The following is a 21,401-nucleotide window of genomic DNA, read 5'->3' as shown; positions in this document are numbered from 1 at the left end:
CGTACACACTACAATGTTACTTTTGTCAGCAAAACTCCTGTTTTGCTGACAAAAAAATCCCACCTCAAAGAGAGGCAAAATCTTTCAGCAACAAAGTTAAAGCAACAAAGCGTCTGTGCAGACGCTGCCATTCATTAGGTCGTCATCACTGGCTTCCCCCAGTATCCCACAATGCCCACCATGACCACTCTGCTCACTATTTTGAACTTGGCTGCCCTGCATTCCAGCTACACAGGCACGTGCCCCTCCCCTTTCAAAGCTTTGGGAAGTTCTGACAGCTGAGCATGCAGCAGCAAACTGTTAACATGGAATCCTGCTCTCTCTGGCACTAGGATCACAGTGGCAGGTAGGCAGGGATTGCGTGTGTGGGGGTGTGCTTCCAGCTGCTGTCCGAATTTAAAGAGACAGCATGCCGACACACTCCTCCTCCCCCAACACACATTCTGTCTCTCCCCCCCCGCCCACACACACACTCCCTGTCACACACTCCCTCCGCCCCCCACTCACCCCCTACACTTCAGTTGAAAAGCACCTGGCAATATAGTAAGAGGCCTATGGAATGATGGGATTAAGAAAACTGCATCATGTGATGCTGAACCTGCCCCATGAGGCATTGCAAACCCTTCCCAAAGCTCCCTGCGTCTAGTTGCACAGTGGAATAGCTACCCACAGTGCACTGCTCTCTGTGTTGATGCAAGAGCTGCTAATGTGGATGCATTCTGCCGCACAAGGAGCAGAGTGTAGACAGTGGTTTAATTAAAGCGGTTACTGTATGTCAGCATAACTTTTGTTGACAAAACTCTGTAGTGCAGACAAGGCCTCTTCACAAAAATACAATCTTTTAATCCCAGTGATTCTAAAGAACAAGCACTGGAGATACAGCTCTCCAAATGTATCTTTAAAATATGGAAAGCCATTAAAACAAAAAAATACAAACTCTTTATAGGAAACTTAACTCAAAGCATCAAGGCAAAAAGTCAGCAAATTAACACATTACTCATGCTGACAAGGCTTTAGTGGGATGAAAAGCTGACAAGACTTCTACAGCTTTAGTTCACATAGCCTAAAACAGCAACCTCAGCCATATGTGTTTTTAGATTAAACATTGGAACTTTTAGTTGTGTTTTATTTCTTTTAAAGCTGTGTCAGGCAGATTTAGATAGTGATTGGAAAATGTCACCCCATGATGCTTAGCAATATACCTTTGATAAAGAATGCATTTTTACCTTTAGCAGTCATGATATATAGTAGCTCATTCAAAATCTGATAACTTGCTACAATTGAGAAAACAGGAAGTTGCAAGTCCTCCTCTCCTCCCCCACAATACAGTCAAATATGGGGATCATCAAGACCTCTGATTTCAAGTTAGAAAAAATAATTTCATCTCATTCTATTATTTATACTATTCTTTATAACAAATGAATCCAGATGCATTATTGGGTCTGTTCCTTTGCGATCCATTCAGCATTTGTTATGTATAATATCTCTGTTAGCTCTAGAATAGTAAAAAGGGAAAGTTCCATGGCACATGAAATCGCAGGGTGAAATCCTGGCCCCATTAACTCAATGGCAAGAGTTCGCCTGAATTTAACGGAGCTGGGATTTCACCTGTAATATTTACAATTTCCATACATTTTTCTCTACACCTGCCTAAAGTGTGCGTATCCCTCTCTGACTCCTCCTCCCCCCGCTTCCCTTTCTGCTCTTCTTTGTCCATATTCAGCTCCAGAACACTGGACCTACGCAGAACCTCGCTGCTTTTTGAAGGGGTACTGCATGGACACAGGGGTCTGACCACAAGGAATGAATTGCAGGTTCAGGGCCTATATTAGGCTAGCAAAGTAGCTGCCTAATTCTAAAGTCCTCCTATACAACGGAGGTAGAGGCCATACTGTCTTTCTAAGGGATACAAATAAGTTAAGAATATCCTTTCTTGCACAAGAGTTAAAAACTAAGTAGAGATTAGGAAGTGAACTTTGACAAGGGATACAGCAGGAGGCAACCATTTATTTATGTTTGTAAAACAAACAAGCACTCATCTCAGACTCTGGCCGCCGCTACATTCAGATATTTATTATGAAAATTAATAGACCGGATTAAATCCCACTCCAGCAATAAATATACAAACATGCCCTAGTAAACATGGTAATAAATGAAAACGTCTCTGCAGAAGGCAAAATAACAAAGACAATACCTCCAAACCTCAGCCCACCCACTTTCCAAATGCCTGGGAAGAAAAAAAAAGGGGGGGGGGGTTGCAATATGTCTGAAATGTTAACGGATCCAAGCTCTGGCAGAACAGGGGGAGTGAATTCCAATCTGAGGACCCCTCTCAAAGAACATCTTAACAGCAATTTTGTTGTTTGGAGTGAAGGAGAATCAGCTCAAGAACCTCTGCTGATCTCAGCTTTGGCTGTATGTCCAAAGAAAAGAAGCTATTTCCCACAAAGCTGGGCCCCAAAACTTTTAGGACCATGCAGGCTAAAACCAACACCTTGAATTCCACCTGGAAATTACTGGGCATCAAATAAAGATCCCCAAACTACAAGTTATACAAGCCTCATAGACAAACAATAACTTCTGTTGAAATAATTGATTTTTTCGTTTATCAGAGTTGTATTCAAATAACTTTATAACAGCTTTGAAAACTACAGATGCAAGAACACACATTAAAGATAAGAGTATTAAATGCACAAATAACGACCTAAATTAGCTTGAGGTGGAGTAAAAAGGGGGAAGTGACTTGTCTTCCAGGAATAAACCCTTGTACAAATTTTTTAAAAGCATTATATTAAACATATTTGGGCAATACAAATAAAGTAATGACAATGTTGGAGGCTTGATCTAAAGTTTATGGTGAAGAAAGCCTAGTGGAAGGGTAGCAGATGATTCAGGGAACTCGTAATGGAACAGAAAGACTTTTACTTCAAAGTTAATAGTTTGAATCTGGTTCAGCTTAACAACAATGAAAGTTGTAACTTCTTAGCTGTTCTGTGAATAGTCTGCATGAAGTTAGTTCATGTATTCTAGAAATATCTACCAGGTCTCTACAGAGGCACCTCGGCTTATCAGCCTTCCATCAATTAAACAAAATATAACAAACCCTTCTGCTCACTTAAAAACCCCCTCCTATTCTATATTACTGCTTAAAGGTCGATCAAAAATACCCAAGTAATTCTTATATTGCCCTCAAACTCTGGTTCTTCTAGAGCTGTGGTGGGAGTAGGCTCCAGAGAAGTTCACTCTGAAGTCCCTAAGAATACTTTCCTGCTGAGGAAAATCTCTCTCTTCCCCCATAACAACAGTGCTCCATCGGACACAGAAACACAGGAAGGGAGACAATCCCTCTGATAACAATCCCTCCCATACCAAATGGAAGATTAGAACTAGAACCCCAAGTTCCCTCACAAGTTAGCAGGAATCCAGTACAGAAAATGGAGCACTCATGTTCCGTGCTCAGAACGCCTTACTCAATCTGCACTGACTGACAATTCTGAATCCTCTTCAAGGGTTGCCATTAAAGTGCAATGCAGCAATTTAGCCTTAAAGTTACAAACACATGGCCCAGTGGCAAGGTCCCCATGAAAAAGGCAGTCACAAGTTTTGTCCCATCAAAAGAAGCACTGTACACCACAGCTATCATCCAAAATGTCTACACACAGCAATGGGCCCAATAGCGACAGAGCCTATGGGACACAGAGTTGATCTCAGTTGGTGTAGCTGTAGTGGATCTCAGTATGATTCCTAGCAGAAAGCATGCATATCAAAAATCACCATCACAACAGGCATTTGTTCTGCCATCTCAGCAGAAAGACCACGAAGTGACAGGGCAGAGGGACTGTACTACTCTTTCTTATCACTAAGATGAGTGTCTGAAGCACAGAGCTGAGGCACGTTGGTAGGGCAGAGTGGGAAAGGATGCAACTTTACAAATTTTTAAAAAAATCAAGTTATACTGCTCCATTCAGGAGTATGGAGAGATATACAAAGTAAAACAGGGCATGCATTAGGGCAATAAGTACACAGCTTTAAATTCTGAGACATGAAGCTGAAGCTCACATGTCTTCAATCATATTAAAAGTATACAAATGAGTTATTTAACAGAAAGTCCTATCTTAAAAGTGAAACTTAATTTCCACAAAAGATTTTTAATCATGTTGCCTAGTTTAATTTTTTCTTCTTCCTAAGTTACAGCTGCAATGTTGTTTTGTCTTTTCTGTGATGCATGCTGTTATGCAGGCTTCACTTCAAGAGGGTGATTATTTTTCAAGAGAGATTTAGTGCTAAAAGTGACAGGTTTTTAAAATTCAGGCTCTGAACAGCAGAGATCAGAAATATTGACAGATTGTTCCAAATACATACACAGTAGTACTTATTTTTGCATCTAGCATCTTGTTAATGATCTCTACAGAAACCAACGAACCAGTTATTACGGGAGTGAGCTTTGAGACGAATTGACTAAATAAGTGTATACTTTCCTGAACATACAGGTTCTGCCAAATATCTGCAACTTTGAACTTTGTTATCTTGCATAAAGTGGAACTAACTGAACTTTATTGACTAGTGCTAGTAAAAATTTGCTGAGGTCCATATTTCACTTGGCAGAACCAAGAAAAAGGAATTTCTTGTGGTTGTCTTGGATCACTTATGTTCACAAGGAGGATTTTGCAATGCTGTGGAATATCAAATAGAATGTTTCTTCCACCCAGTGTCTTAGGAATATAGACCTACCTCATCCACTAGCTTGCATGTAACTGTGCCTAATGATGGATGCTTCTGAGGAAGGTATAGTAATTCATCTAGCCAATTGTGTAATGGCATTGCTGGGGGAGCAGAATTTTTTGTGAACTGAGGGATCAATTTATGCCTGAAAATATTAGTACTGATGCCCCTTATCTCTTTTATCCTAGCTAGTGTAACTTCCAGATGTTATTCTTATTTATGTAAATATGAAATGCTTTCATGCATCTTAGGAAGCTTCAATAAATATTCTTTGCCAGCAAGTTCCACTAAAAAAAAAAATCTGTATTATTTTGTTATTTAATTTCAAAGACATCTTGTGAAAGGAAAAAAAAAAAAAAGAAGAGGAATGCAAACTGACCATTATTTTGGGAGAGAAGGTGGCTATTACAGTTGAGTTCTCACCAAACCATGCACTGTGTAGAAGTATGATTCTGGATCTAACAGCGCTGAACATTATTAACAGTTAGGCTACAGAGTTTGCAGATTCATTTCTAGTAGAACAGAGAAATGTTCTACTTTGAGCTTGGCTAATTCTTGCTCTGTGATCTCAGCTGCATGTTATCTTCCTTCAATTGGCTTCTGTTTCCTTACTTGTAACATGAAGTTAGTAGCTTAGCTACCCCACATGGATGTTGTATGGCTTAAGAACATAAGAATGGTTAAGAAAGATGCTGGGGAGACGCAGGATGGATCACTTGATGATTACCTGTTCTGTTCATTCCCTCTGGGGCACCTGGCATTGGCCACTGTTGGAAGACAGGATACTGGACTAGATGGACCTTTGGTCTGACCCATTATGGCTGTCCTTATGTTTTTATGCATTTAGTGGGTAAGCTGAGGGGCATTTTCATCAAGCAACTGAGGGGCACTTGGGGAAAGCAGATATTTATGTATGGTACAAAGAAGGGTGGCTGGCCCTTCTAAAGGGAGATAGGTCTCACCCTACCTCTGATACAGCTGGTTTGCCTCCCCAAGTGAATTAAATCACATGCCAGACAATCATGTGACTAAACCAGTCTTCTGTTGGGGGAGGAGGGGTAGCAAAATAGGTGTGTGGACAGCCAAAGGGTGATTGCAGTGTGAAGCTAGAGGAAGTCTCCTGCAGTGGTCCCTGAGGAAGGGAACTGTGGCTAAGTAGAAAGATACAGCTGGAAGTTTTGTTTTCCTTCTGGGGAGAAGGCAAAAAAAGGCAGAGCAGACCTTGTATCTTCTTTAACAGCTTACAGAACAGTTACACACGGTACCTCAGGGAGGAGGGGCTGCGCCCATTTTAAGACGAGGATGGATGATCTTTCTGAGCTTATTTTGAACTTTATGTTAATAAAACTAGACCCTAAGAAAGGCTATTAGACTTATGAAAGCCTTTTCTTCAAGGAACCAACAGGGGGAAAATGAACCAGGCTGCTGCAGAGCCACCCCTGGCCATGAGGAGACATTCAGAAGGAGGCTGTCCTGTTACATGTACATAAATAAAATTATACACTTTCCTCCGCATGTGGTTTTTAATCATGGTTTTAGAAGCAACTGAAGTGGAGGAGCCAGAGTTGCAAAATTTAAAGTGAAATTAAGTACTTACCTATGTCTATAAAATGACTGGAAATCTACAACTTTACTTGGCTGAGCCATCTCTAAGCTTGTTTCGACCTCTAGAGAAATGAGCTGTCTGAAAAAATATATGCCCAGAAGATTTCAGGTGGCTTTTTAAAATGTACACATCCTCATTTAGCTTTAAGTCGTGTGTTTTCAGACATTTTTGAGTGCTTCATTGTGTTCTTGGCAAGTTGTTCCAAAGACAAGCAATAGGTCAGTACATTATTCACAGGACTGATTATCTGTCTGATAATGCTTTGGACAACTTCTACAGCTGAGTACACTTAAAGGATCACCTTGGGCATGTTGCAATCCAAGATGAGTGGAAATCATGATGATGTATATGGATTAGGGGTACAGTTTATGTTGTTATAACACTTTTTGAAGTAGGGTCTTGATTCCAATTCTATTAAAAATGCCGTGTGCAGGTCCACCTAGATTCAGTGTCATATGATGGTCCACTTTAAATGTTACGTTTGGAGAATGTATGACCACACAAATGTGTATTGCATCTTCGTTTTGTGCTTTGAAGATATCTACAGCTTTAGAACCCCACAGGGTAGATCTTTTCAATAATGTCTTGCTCTTGTACTTTTCTTGTTCCTTTCAAATAGTTCTCTCATGGGAAAGAGAATTCTTCTGTGTTCTGGGCTACAGGTGTGGCTGTCTTACCTTTGTGTTAATAAATCTGGAAGTCCTTTATTTTCTCCCCAAGTTATGAAACATGGTGAGGTACTTTACTAGGAGACTTAATATGAACATCCATAGTGTTTTGGCCAACAAAGGTATTTGCCACCCTTTTTATTATGTATAAGGAACAACCTGACAGTGGTATCAGTATTTCCAAGCAGGTTTCCATAGGATCATTTGGTGATGTAGAGTATAGGTTTAGGTTTGCAACTGATCCTCCCCTTTGTCACTTATTTTGAACAAGCTCAGCATGGGGTGCAGCTCTCAGCAGAACATGTTAAATCTTTGTCTTTGTAACTAGTATGGTTTTGTTCTGCAGATACAAATAGTTCTTGAAAACCAGGCTAGCATTTGCAGCCCCTCAGAAAAACATTTCCTTCCACAAATGCTACAGGTTCACTCTCATGTGGAGGGCCTTACCAAATTCGTGGCCATGAAAAATGCATCACAGACCGTGAAATCTGGTCTTTTGTGTATTTTTGCCCGCTACTATACCAATTTCACAGGGGAGACCAGAATTTCTCAAATTGGGGGTCCTGACCCAAAAGGGAGTTGCAGGGGAGTCACAAGGTTATTTAAGGGGGGGGACTGTGGTACAGCCATCCTTACTTCTCCGCAGCTGCCTTCAGAGCTGGGTGGCCAGAAAGTGGCAGCTGCTGTCTGAGGGCCCAGCTCTGCAGGCAGCAGGGCAGAAGTAAAGCTGGCAATACCATACCATGCCCTCCTTACTTCTGCTGGTGGTGGCTCTGCTTTCAGAGCTGGGCTCCCAGCCAGCAGCCACCACTCTCCAGCTACCCCGATCTGAAGGCAGAGCCGCTGTCTGCAGCAACGCCGAAGCAAGGGTAGCAGTACCGCAGCCCTCCCACAATAATCTTGCAACCCCCCACAACACCTTTTTGGGTCAGGACCCCGAAAATTACAACACTGTAATTTGCTATTTTTAAAATCCTCTGACCGAGAAATTGACCAAAATGGACTGTGAATTTGGTAGGACCCTAACTCATGTGGGATAGTCCCCTTTGTGAAGATATGGTTAAGCACAATTATGGCAATATTGTCTCACTTCTGACTAGCAGGTGTCTTCCTTTTGCTGCGTACGTACACTTAATAAACATCGGCAACTAGAACAGGCCACCATTTCTTGGGCGCATAAGGCAAACATTTCCAGTCCTCTATCATGTTGCAAGAGTGCCATAGGAGCCATTTCTGTTTCTTCAAGCATGTCTTGATAGTCACCTACATATAGGTCACACTATTATTTATTGTACAACTCATCTAGAACACGGAATCTAGCCAAACCAAATTTGCACAGCCTTCAAAGGGTTAACATCTATCTATTGTGGTGCTTTGTAAATCTAAAGACACAGTTTCTGTTTCATAAGTTACATTTTGGTGCAAAATTTTTAGCAAATCTTTTCTACATTGAGTATGTTTGATTGCTCTGTATCTTCTTGCAGGTTATTTATCTCATGTAGCTTTAGTACTATGCTTTTAAGATCAGTGAACTATCCTCTCTCTTATCATTGGTGTTGTCAGTGGCTATGTAGCAGTCAACATTTTCAAGCCACCGACGCCACAATTCAGCTGCCTCCACCTACGTGGAGGTATTTGTTTCAGTGTGTTGTCCTTTTTTGCTGTATAACAAGATTTTTCTTCTGGTGAGAAAATGTAAAATAAAAATAATTACTACAAAGATGTAATGGACTTTTCTTGATCCAATGAATAAAAGAAGTATCCATGTGTACTTGTAATGACATTGTGCCACTTTCAGTAGAGACCAAAAAGTGGCAATGCACCCATTTCCTTTTGGTAGGGCACAGTGGTGCCCCAGTGTTGTCAGTTGGCTTTGATGCATCTATAGGTAGAGTACAATTTGTTTCTATATAACAGGGACATTGACTTAGTTTTAAGAAAAGGAGGACTTGTGGCTCCTTAGAGACTAACAAATTTATTTGAGCATAAGCTTTCGTGAGCTACAACTCACTTCATCGGATGCATTCAGCGGAAAATACAGTGGGGAGATTTATATACACAGAGAACATGAAACCATGGGTGTTACCATACACACTGTAACCAGAGTGATTAGGTAACGTGAGCTATTACCAGCAGGAGAGCGGGAGGGGTGGGGGGAACTTTTTGTAGTGATAATCAAGGTGGGCCATTTCCAGCAGTTGACGAGAACATCAGAGGAACAGCGCGGGGAGGAGGTGGGGGAATAAACATGGGGAAATATAGTTTTACTTTGTGTAATGACCCATCCACTCCCAGTCTTTATTCAAGCCTAAGTTAATTGTATCCAGTTTGCAAATTAATTCCAATTCAGCAGTCTCTCGTTGGAGTCTGTTTTTAAAGTTTTTTTTGTTGAAGAATTGCCACTTTTAAGGTCTGTAATCGAGTGACCAAAAAGAGACTGAAGTGTTCTCCAACAGGTTTTTGAATGTTATAATTCTTGACGTCTGATTTGTGTCCAATTATTCTTTTACGTAGAGACTGTCCAGTTTGGCCAATGGACATGGCAGAGGAGCATTGCTGGCACACGATGGCATATATCACATTGGTAGATGTGCAGGTGAACGAGCCTCTGATAGCATGGCTGATGCGATCAGGCCCTGTGACGGTGTCCCCTGAATAGATATGTGGACACAGTTGGCAACAGGCTTTGTTGCAAGGATAGGTTCCTGGGTTAGTGGTTCTGTTGTGTGGTTGCTGGTGAGTATTTGCTTCAAGTTGGGGGGCTGTCTCTAAGCAAGGACTGGCCTGTCTCCCAAGATCTGTGAGAGTGATGGGTCATCCTTCAGGATAGGTTGCAGATCCTTAATAATGCGTTGGAGAGGTTTTAGTTGGGGGCTGAAGGTGACGGCTAGTGGCGTTCTGTTATTTTCTTTGTTGGGCCTGTCCTGTAGTAGGTGACTTCTGGGTACTCTTCTGGCTCTGTCAATCTGTTTCTTCACTTCAGCAGTTGGGTACTGTAGTTGTAAGAATGCTTGATAGAGATCTTGTAGGTGTTTGTCTCTGTCAGAGGGGTTGGAGCAAATGCGGTTGTATTGCAGAGCTTGGCTGTAGACAATGGATCGTGTGGTGTGGTCTGGATGAAAGCTGGAGGCATGTAGGTAGGCATAGCAGTCAGTAGGTTTCCGGTATAGGGTGGTGTTTATGTGACCACTGCTCATTAGCACCGTAGTGTCCAGGAAGTGGATCTTGTGTGTGGACTGGTCCAGGCTGAGGTTGATGATGGGATGGAAATTGTTAAAATCATGGTGGAATTCCTCAAGGGCTTCTTTTCCATGGGTCCAGATGATGAAGATGTCATCAATGTAGCGCAAGTAGAGTTTTATATCTACTATTGGTTAGTGGATAATCAGTAAAGACTGATGGAGGTATTTTTGGGCACATCTTGCCTGTCTTATATCTCAAGATACATGGCCTCAACATGTTATATGACGACCTGGGGGGTCAGAAGTCTCTTGCAGATATTGTCATGTATTACCCCTCTCCTAAACATTAGAAAGTGTCATCCTAATTATAAGGGGTTGAAACTATGTATTTCTGATCACCCAGAACCAAATATTTCATTATTTTTCAGTAAGCAGTCTAAGACACTATTTTTGTCAGTTTCTCATACCACAAAATCATGATCCTCCCAGTTTTAAAGCTAATCCAAGTTTCAAAGGAATTACATGAAAAGATTTACAATACGTGAAAGATAATGCAAGTTTAGTTTAAACCCTTGGACTTCCTGAAGCTAAAATGTGATAAATATGCATTAGTGCATTAATGTTTACCATAACTGATCATAGCAAAACAGGCCACTAATTATGTAAAGTAAGAGCAAATTAATAAAGAGCTAATACAATTTTATTTTATTAGCAGACAGACTTCTGGCCTTAAAGTCTATGAGTCTCTGATGAAGTTGATATTCACTATTTGCAATTTTACAACAACAACATAATAAAACTGGATTTAATTGTAGCATTCTTACAAGATCAACAAACTTCTGTTTTCTTTTAAATTTTCAGAATTACCTTTAAGCTGTAATAACAACCAGACATATAAAGAGACCTGCCCATGAATTCAAATCAAGTACTTTGAGTTTTCTGTCTACAACAAAAAATGAGATTAAAAATACAAGAGCTTTATCCAAAAACTCCAGACTCACAAAGAGGCTATTGTCAGCAAACTCCCTCGTTAAAAGGAATAACAGTAAGGTTAGCCAAATAGTACTGTTTCCATGTGCCAACTATAATTTAATCAAAGATAACATACTACCAGTATATTGCTGTTTCACATCACTGCACTGGATTCCAATAACGTCTCACTTCCATCTGCTAACAGTTTTACAGCAATAAAGCGCAAAGTAAGTGAGCTAGGCGGCACAAGTATGATATGCCTTACAATTTTATTAGGGCTTGAACTGTTACCCATTTTACACCACTGAGATTATAGATGCTGTAAGGTTATTCACTGAGTAAAGACAGGACTAAAATAGTTTATCTGAAACCCTGAAATACAGTTTAGCCTATGAGCTCTGCAAAAGACGAAGCAGCACAATAAATTATATAGGCTATATATATACATATATATAGTATGCACTTCTTGTAATACAAGCACAGCACTGGAATTTTATTGTAAACTGAATTTTTGTATCTTATTTTCTTATAAATTATAATGGACCTTAATATCTCCTCCTCCAAGGTAAATGAACACAGTTAAGCAACTATTAAACATACTTACGTAAGACGAAGAAAAAAGGCAACCCCAATATTTACCCACTACAGTAATATCATTCTAAAATATCAGGGGCCAAATTCTGCTCTCACCTATGCGTCTTCAACTACATTTAGCCTATGAAGATTTTATAAAGATTTTAAATGTTCAAGATACATACTTTTCTGAACAGGCTGAATTCATTCAGTCTTTGGTTCATCACCACCTCTTCTAAAATGTTCCTGCTAACCTGCACTGGTTAACATAATTTCATTCAATTATGAATAAACTTTCCCTTTACCTATTTCGGCCTCCCTGCTATGTAGGGCAAATTTCCTTAAATAGCCTCTTCTCTGTAGTTAATTTTTTTTTTAATCGGTGAGAACATTTCCAGAACTATTTCCACCACCTCCCATATGACCTATATCTGTTGCCCCATTAACGGAACACAGTGGCTGTGATGCCAACTCAGGACCAGCACTCTGCTTAACACCACAGCACTTAGATAATATTATAGTGAAAACAAGAATAAATTTATTATCAAAGAATAAATATTCAAGTGATAGTGAGTGAAAATATTGGAAACAAATGTCTACACATAAACCAAAATCATAACACATTTTCTAGAGACGAAACTCAACTAATCGGTTAACCTACTGTCTAAAGAAGTTTCTCACCCAAAGTTCTCTACAGCATTTCCAGCCAACCCTGGTGGAGACCCCACTTTCATGAAGCAAATTTGCTGTCCAGTTGCTTCTGAGGTGAGCGAAACCAGGGTATCTTTACCCCCAAACATAGTAGAGCAAATCTTTGAAGTGTTCTCCCCTCCCACTGTTTCTCTCTTCATTTTAGGTTTTTTCTGAAGTTCTTACAATCTTTCATTTGCATTCAGTTCAGAGTGGTGACAGGATATTCACTGTGAATGAGACTATACTCAATTTACATGTAAACAGGTTGATGGCTAGACATCTCTTCTCTGACACAAAACTTGTTTTTCAACTTTGCTGGTGACCAGTACCTAGACTCAGACTTTAAGAACATATTTTCCATATCTTTTTACACGACATCTGTACATGCGTGTTGCAATGATATTGATGACAACTGTGACATCAGTTTTTATCTGAGACCACATATGACATTCATTGGTGAATCAGAATGTGCATGCCAGACTCAGGAGATTCCTGTAACCCCTGTGCACCTGCTCTGTGCCCCCGGCCAGGTGGCACTAAGGGGTATCAGAGTGGCATGGTCCACCATGCTCTGAAGACAGTTCAGGTAAAAGTTAAACATTTCAAGGCACTTTTCAGATAGGGTATGTAATGACGCAGGTTGTCTGATCAATATTAACTGTCTCAATAGACCAGACTTTAATGTCCAAGGCTGTACATCAGCTATGATAGACTTCAGCAGGAATTTTGAATGAGGAAGGTCTGCTGTGTATGGACCAAAATTGGTACCCTACCTGCAAAAAGCTTCCAATATTTGGGGTTGCTGTTTTTACCTGGTCTGAAAGAGAACAAAACCTAGTGAATGACCAATTAAAGAACCCCCTGCTAAAAATCCCTTAAGTTAGTAAATCTATCAATTTTAAGTCCTCCAATTCAGATTTGCTTTCTTAATATCAAGACAATTACCAAGTTTCAACCAAGCCAATAACAATGTGCTAAAGCCTTGATTGAGGGAGAGCTAGCTAGTCAAAATTAGAATTCAACTCTCCTTTCTTCTGTAACTACCACAACTGTCCACCATTTTTGATGCAGAGAACTAAGAGACAATCTCCTTCACAAACAGCTTTGGAGTAGAAATTTGAATCTTCATATTTAGATGCCCGTAGACAAGGAAGAATCTTAGAATCATGTTCCAATAGCCATGTTTCAGCCTCTTCTTCTTGTTCTGGGCTCAACCTATGAACTTTGGAGAAGAAAGAAGCCATGTTGGCTATGTAACAGAAGTGTAAAAATGTGTTTTGTGTTCTGATCAAAGTCCTTATTATCAGAGTAAATTTTAAGACAGTTTTCCAATCCAACTTTTTGAATCAAATCAACAAACCAACCAACCAACTGACCATTAGTCTGATGGTATCTGCAAACAAAATTCTGAACTTCCACAATGTGCTTTAAGATTGCATTAGGCATTGCTTTTTTTTCATGACATTTGAACAGTGTGCCAAACCTCTACCCATACTGAAGTTATTTAGACTAAAAACTCTTCGAGGCTACTATTTTTTTGTGTTTGTAGAGTGCCTATCACAATGGGGCCCCAATTTCTGGTTGGCATCTATGCAACACCATAACAAACATTAACAGTAAATAATAAATATAATTGCACCCAAGAAATCCTCTCATCTTTTTTGTTTATTTTCACTGTTTGAGCAAATGGCAAGGTCCTTGTTGTTATATTTTTCTCTGCATTATTGAGTAGCACCTTCTACATCTTGGACACAATATTCTGTAGAATCAACACATTCTTCCCTGTCTGGATGTTTGCAGCTATTATCTGGTCATTTCTCATATTTGAGCTACCATCTTGTTGATCCTTTTAGTACTTTTAATATTTCCTGTGTTTCTTCATTTGCAGCATCTAGTAAGGGACCTGTGAGTTTAAATCCATTTAAAGTAGTATATTCAAGATGAAACGTTTCAATCCAATTTTTTAACACTTCCCATTTTATGCTATACTGAAGACAGTCATCATAAAGGAAGGTTGCAAATTTATTATCAAGTTCAAAGTCTTTGCTTTTTTAGTTGTCTTTATGGCAGGATCACTGGTTGATCTTTGTCTCTCAGTCCTATGCTCAACCCACTAGCCCACACTGCCTCTGACTACAAGACATAAAACAGGAAAGCTACATCTACAATTTCCAGACACCTCTGATAGGAACTCTAGGGAGCAAAACATGAAGTAACCTACTAACAGAAATAGTGGTGTATGTCTACCTAGAGTTTAAGGTCAGAAGGGACCATCAGCTCATCCATTCCAACCCCCCACACATCACAGGCCCCCAACAACATCCAACTCCTGCCCAGTAAACCCAACAAACAAAATCAGACCAAAGTATTACAGCCCACAAGAGACTAAACTATTATATGCCACACTCAGAGACCAGGAAAGACCAATATGCAAGGCCCCTGCAATGGCAGGGAAATGATTAAGTGAGATATCTCCAGGTAATCCTCGCAAGTGTTTCCAACACTGCAGTGGAAGATGAAAAAAACCCTAAGGTCACTGTCAAGCTAACCGGGGAAAGTTCCTTCCCAACCCCACGTACAGTGATCAGTTAGATATTGAGCATATGAGCAGGAATCAGCCAGATAAGCTCATGGTAAAGAGAATGCTCAGTGCCAACTCAGACCACTGCCCAAACCCATCTCCCACCATGGCCATCTCTGCTGCTTCAGATGAATGAGACCAAAAAACCTCTCACTCTAGAATACACTGAGGGGAGAAGAGAGAAATCCTTTACTGACCCCTGTAGATGTCCACCCGAAGCCAGGAAGCATGAGCTTTAGGACAAACTGGAAGGGATCCCAAGGACTGCTGAGCCCTGCCCCCACCATCACAAGCAATACCACCATATAATCCCACTCATAAATTTGTCCAGTTTTGTCTTAAAACTAATTACGCTGTTTGCCCGCACAACTCCCATGGGGAGACTGTTCCAGAATCTCACTCCTCTGATCATTAGAAACCTCCTTTTGGTTTCCAGCCTGAATTTGTCCATGGACAGTTTATTCCCATTTGTTCTTGTGCCAATGTTGTCCTTTAGCTTAAATAGCTCTTCACTGGAAATGCCTTGCCTGGATTACAGCTGCCTTTTTCATAGCCACATGACATTGATGGCTCATCATCATCCTGCAATCGACCAACACACTCAGGTCTCTTTCCTCCTCTGTCATTTCCAACTAAGTAGCCTGGAGTTTGTAACAGAAATTCTTATTATTAGATCCTATGTGCATGACCTTATACTTCATACTATTGAATTTCATCCCTACCTGAACTTTTCTAAGCTTTTCATGAAAACATAATAAAAATTACAATAGCAGCTTGAAACTGAATGAACCTAAGAGAGAAGCCTGACATAATGACCTCTGCCTTTTTTAAACCCTGAAGTTTCTAAGAAACCCACCTTTTAAAAAGAAATTGATAGTAGGGCTTTTCTTGTCACAATAATTTTTGATAAAGCCTCGATTAAAATAATACATTTCAAGCAATTGAAAGATCCAGTATAAATTCCTGAAATCAATTCTGACAGATTATCATGCACTGATTCTGAAAAGCACCAATAATTTCCTTTTATACACATATGCGAAAATTACTTCTTAGTTCTTATGCTCCTACACATATGCCCCTAGAGGGCACTGGTAATTTATCAAGCCAACTATCAACATGCAATAAGTCGTCACTGGAATACATACCAAAACAGGGCACACATACCAAGGGAAACCTTTACAAAAATAAATATTTCTGTGTTTTTAAAATTAATAAAATAGAGTCCAACCACTCCAGTGAGAAAGAAGGACAGCCTCACTAAATTGCTAGGAAGGGGTCAGTGGGATAGGAAGGGCACAGTGGACTTGGGAAGCCAGGCTGTGCAGATTCTTGTTGGGCTGCATGCATTAGTACATTTGACTTTTGTTTAACACAAACAAACAAACTAAAGCAGATGCTGCTTTAGTGTAAGCATTGCTACAGGACCTGCACAGATCAGGCTGTGAAATTACAAACAAAAAACAGGGGCATTTTAAGTAGGAAAAAAATTACATTTCAGGGAAAGAAAGACCAAGATTAGTGTTTTAAGCTCCAAGTGAGCCTCACAAATTGTAGACTTTGAGACAGTGCGTGTAACCTTAATGTGAAAGAACAGATTAAAAAAATACTTGATCATTTTGCTTCCCATACTTTTTACTTTCAATTCTCTACAAATCTTTAAAGTAAGCACTTCAACTTTAAACTGTTCTTTACTGAAGAAATGAGCTGTTCGTTTGCCTTATACATATGAGCTACTCAGGAGAACTGTACATTTATAGGTATATGAACATATGTCTACAAAAGTGTGACCATATATATTTCGGCTATACAAGAAAACCATTAGTGAAGAAATATATACGAAGTCTTATGTATAAAGGCTACCAGAAGCATATGAAAAAGATCAACTGAAAAAAATAGAAGATTTGTGTGGAAAGGCCTTTAGAGGAAGACAGACAAAATCTACCAGTGATTTGGGGAAATGAATTATTAAGGCTAAGGCACTCTAAATTCTATTTCCATATGTATCTTGGGTCGGGAAGGAAGCACTATTTATATAATCACCAACTTCAAATGGGAGGAGATTATGACTAAGATTCCACGTATGTACTGACATTCTCAAAGAACATTGTATCTTTCGTAAATCTCTTCCAAAAGGGATCTCTGCAAGGGGATCCTTTTGGAGATTTCTTGCCCCAGAGTCCACTTCAATGAGTTTTAACACAGAAAGGAACAATTTGACCCTAAATATAGTTGTGTGCTTGCCACCTTAAAGGAAACAAGGAAAGGCGCCAGCCACATGCATGGAGAAGGCTGCCATAATCACTCTAGAACTGTGCCAAAGAAGGTACTGTTGTGGGCCGAATTAGCACAAGGCCACTCGGGCTAAATATAAATGCTGATGCTAAGAAATATAACAGACAAGGAGCGGTGTATTTGTGAACAGTTATATACTGCATGCAAAGCTAAGTCAACACTGTTAAGGTTTAGATTTTAGGCAGAAGGGTGCCAGGCAACCAGAATTCCCCTTCACAAGAATAATTTGCAATAGGGTTGTAATGCTATGATACAGTAGTCAGGTAATCTTTGTGAAAAGTATTACAGATATTTCTGAAGTTTATTTGATCCCTCCACTTGATAGTATTGAGTCTTTAATACTTTTGGGCTGATGCTGTCTCTAGAAATAGCACATTAATAAATGTATTATTATTTAGAATATCATGCAAGTGATTTTTTTTAAAGTCTGCTTCCTATTCTATATCTGCTTCAGATTTCAGTACTGCATTCCCCCAGCATATGGAAAAGTTGTTGGTCTTCTGTCTATAAACAGTATTCCAGATCAGTTTTCCATAGGAAAAAAATCCTCCAGGCTAATGCCCATCCCCAACCTTCTCTAAATTACTTCACAGGCTATTCTTTCATGTTTCCTAAAGCCAGGCCAAACCTCCAGGCACACCCCGGCTCCTACCCAAAATCTGGAAGTTCTGTTCAACCTTTACTCAGGGAGTTACCACACTACTCTAGGGAGTTACAGTGTTCTTACCCCCACCATCTTTTACAAAGCCTGATGTTGGGCTAAGTAGCTAGGGTAGGTCTCTCCTGGGATCTTTAAAAATTTAAAGACTAAGACTTTCAAGCTGCATTTTGTATACTTTAATAGAAGAAACCGAGAAGGCTTTCTTCCCATTAATGAGGATTAAAGTAACAGCAGAGAGCACTTTGTTTCTGTTACTGTACAGGTGTTTCAACTTTGATCATTCACTACATCAATAAGGGAACATAATAAAGGGATTCAGACTCAACCTAGATTTACCATCCTCTGTTAAAACTGCCAAACAAGTCTGTTTTTAAGACCACAGAAAGCGATGTGTAGCAAGGTTTCTATTACTGCCAAGTAATATGTTAATAGCACAGCTTTCAACAACAGACTCAGGGACCGTCACATTCAGAGGATCACTAAGAGATACACAAGATTAGCAATGGAGTCAGAGGGGAAGTCAGGACTGGACAAGCAGCAGCACTTCCACTGAAGCTGAAACAGCAGCAACGTTTCTCCTCTCGTTTAAGTGGGTCCCTAACTCCAAAATGGAACTCATAAAATCCAGCTGCACCTGACTTATTGATCATGAATAATACTCTCAAAGTCTGTTAAAAACAATTTGACTTTAATTGAGCAAAAGCAAGTTGCATCACACATTCATTCCTAAATGACTTCCTTCTCCTTGGATATCACAAAGATCTTTAAATAACTGTACCTCCAAAATGGTCTCAGCAAAAGGTTTGTTGAAAACAGACTATTTTTAACTGTTTAATTTAACTGAATGATTTTCTATAAAAGATACATTGTGTTTAATGCACCAAAATACAGAAATAATGGCTAAGTTATCTACACACTGCCAAATCAAAGTTTCACTGAACAAATATTTGCCTTCTCTTGGTATCTAAGGCTATTTCTACTCTACAGCAACTACAGTGGTGCAGCTGCACCGATGCAGCTATGCCGCTGAAGCACTTCTAGTGGAGATGCTCTAAGCTGACGGGAGAGAGCTCTCCCATTGGCTTAATAACTCCTGCTTCCGCAAGAGGCGGTAGCTATGTAGGTGGGAGAAGCTCTTCCGCCGACATAGCACTGTTCATACCAGCACTTAGGTCAGTATAACTTACTTCACTCAGGGGCATGAATTATACACACCCCGGAGCGAAGTAAGTTATACCAAAAGTAGTTTGTAGCATAGACATAGCCTAACAGTACTACTATACACATACAGTTGTTTGAGGCGCAGGATGGAGCTATTTCATTTTCATTTACTGCTTTAAATAATAAAGTTTCATAGAATTCCAAGTATCTCAATATAAATGGTTCTCAAATATTTATGGAACTCTAACAAGAACAGACCAACCAACCAAAACGAAAAGTCCAGAGTTGCACCTGGACTTTACAGACTAGCTGGAGCTGATCTGGGAAATGCATCCAATCAGAAGGAACTAATTAGAGCAACTCCCACAATCCTCTGATCTATTGCCACAACAACAATCTCGACCCCATGGCTTTGGTTCCACCCTTTGAAACACTCTCAGTATTGAGTGTATTGCAATAAGTAGTACGCACAATGAACAAGTAATTCACAACAAGAAATACAAACGGTAAAAAAATATTACTGAACACCACAGCAAATTAAATCTTCAAAAACCAAATAACTATTTTTGCATATGGATTGTAAAATAATTTAAGATTAAATTTTAGTATTAAATGCCAAAGCATTGTTGTGTAAGTTCGAAAGCTTGTCTCTCTCACCAACAGAAGTTGGTCCAATATAAGATATTACCTCACATCTTCTCTCTAAAACCATTGATAAATAATCCAAATATAGCATAAAGATTAAAAAATAATACAATGGTCCCAACGGAAAATAGTACCTAGAATTTAGTCTGCCTCCTTCAAGTATCATCTTAGATCTGAGTCTTAGGAATTCAAATATGCTCTTTAATTGAGACGCAGAGTCATGTGGATAAAAGGAAATCCCTTTTCCCTGATCTAGCAGTTCCTAAAAAAACACATTTGGCTCCCCTATGGAGAAGGGAGGCCAATTCATACTTTTGGCCTCTAGTAGGCCTTCGAGTTTAGTCTTAGTTCTTTGTCTAGTTCTTTGAGATGGCTCCCCAGGCCCTCAAGTTTTCCGTTGACAAAATTATTTCAAGTTCATCCAGATGCTACTTTGAAGCACCAGTATGTTTGATAAACATTTCTGAAGTGTTTTCTAGCAAGTCAGCTGGACAGGAATCTCACACTGAGATTGTAAAATTATGGCACCACATCTGTGTCTTTGACCATGTTGCTGTTACCCGCAGCTTAAAGAGGCCAATTTTCCTTTTGACATCTTTCGGGGGGAGGGGGGGGTCATCTTAAAATGGCACACACTCCACAGAACTCTTATCCTCACCTGGAAACCACAGCACAAGCTGACTGAAGAATTCAGAGGAGAAAACAGCACACTCTCAGCAAAATTCCTCCTCAGTAGACGCCAGGGAGATCTTGCCACCTTGGAATTGTATTTATTTCTTAGCTCCCAGAAAATTCAGCCAGTGCTGCTCTCCCCATCCTGCTGCACTTTCCTTGACATCCAGGCCTCTCACAACAGCCTCCAGCTGTTCCAGAAGCTCTCTCATCAAATCTGATGATAGTTTTGCCAGCAATAATGTTACACAGCCTAAAAGAACCTAAGAGCAACACTCCACACCTTGCCTACTCAGCTCAGCATTATGTCCTCAAAGTTGTTTCCTACCACTTCTCTAAAGCATTAGTCCCTACAGTCCTGTTAAAATGGATGAGTTCAGAGGGGGGATTTAACCTACCTCTCCACTCCTTTCAACTAACAAACCACTGTAATTCACTCAGCTGAAGCCTGGAGGCAGTTTGTACAGGTGAATCATAATTCCCTACAATTAGGGATTTGTAATGGAACCATAGTCAAGCCCTTAACAGTAAGGCACCATCCATTTAGCTCAGTCCAGTTTTGAGAGTTCAGAAGGTAAAAGTCACCACAAATTTTTAAATGAAAGCTTAAAGGGACAGTAATGAGTCTCCTGCAGCTGGTGAAACTTTTGCTGAAAAACGACATCATTTGGGACATTGGCAGTACAGGGGCCCTATGTCTGCAACTGAAAAGTAGTTTCCAAAGTTCTCCGAGTCACACAGAAGGGACCACCAGATAATCTAGTCTGACCTCCTGGATATAACCAGACACCAACACCACATAGCACTTGCACAATAAACCAAACAACTGAAATTAGACCAGAGTATTACAGCCCACAGATTACACTATTGTGTGCCACAGACAGAGAACAGCAGGAACTGAGTCCCACCAATGCCCAAGGCACCCCAATAGCAGGGAACTGATATGCAGGAGGTGCGCAACACAGAAAGGTTA

At 40.0% G+C, this 21,401-nt stretch overlaps 1 protein-coding gene and 1 long non-coding RNA gene across 2 annotated transcripts in view; one reads left to right on the top strand and one right to left on the bottom strand.

Moving 5' to 3' along the window:
- The window catches only part of SCFD2 (sec1 family domain containing 2), a 301,712-nt gene that overhangs the window by 230,857 nt on the left and 49,454 nt on the right, over positions 1–21,401 (bottom strand). The window lies entirely within an intron of this gene.
- LOC141986662 (uncharacterized) overlaps positions 4,633–21,401 on the top strand; it is a 40,699-nt gene continuing 23,930 nt past the window's right edge. The window contains exon 1 of the long non-coding RNA XR_012639342.1: positions 4,633–4,785. This is a non-coding gene — a long non-coding RNA (uncharacterized LOC141986662). The remainder of the gene's footprint in view (positions 4,786–21,401) is intronic.

Source organism: Natator depressus, chromosome 4 (assembly GCF_965152275.1).
Source record: "Natator depressus isolate rNatDep1 chromosome 4, rNatDep2.hap1, whole genome shotgun sequence".
NCBI lineage: Eukaryota > Metazoa > Chordata > Testudines > Cheloniidae > Natator > Natator depressus.
Note: the sequence above shows the minus strand (reverse complement) of the source record. Positions and strands in the feature narration are given on the sequence as shown.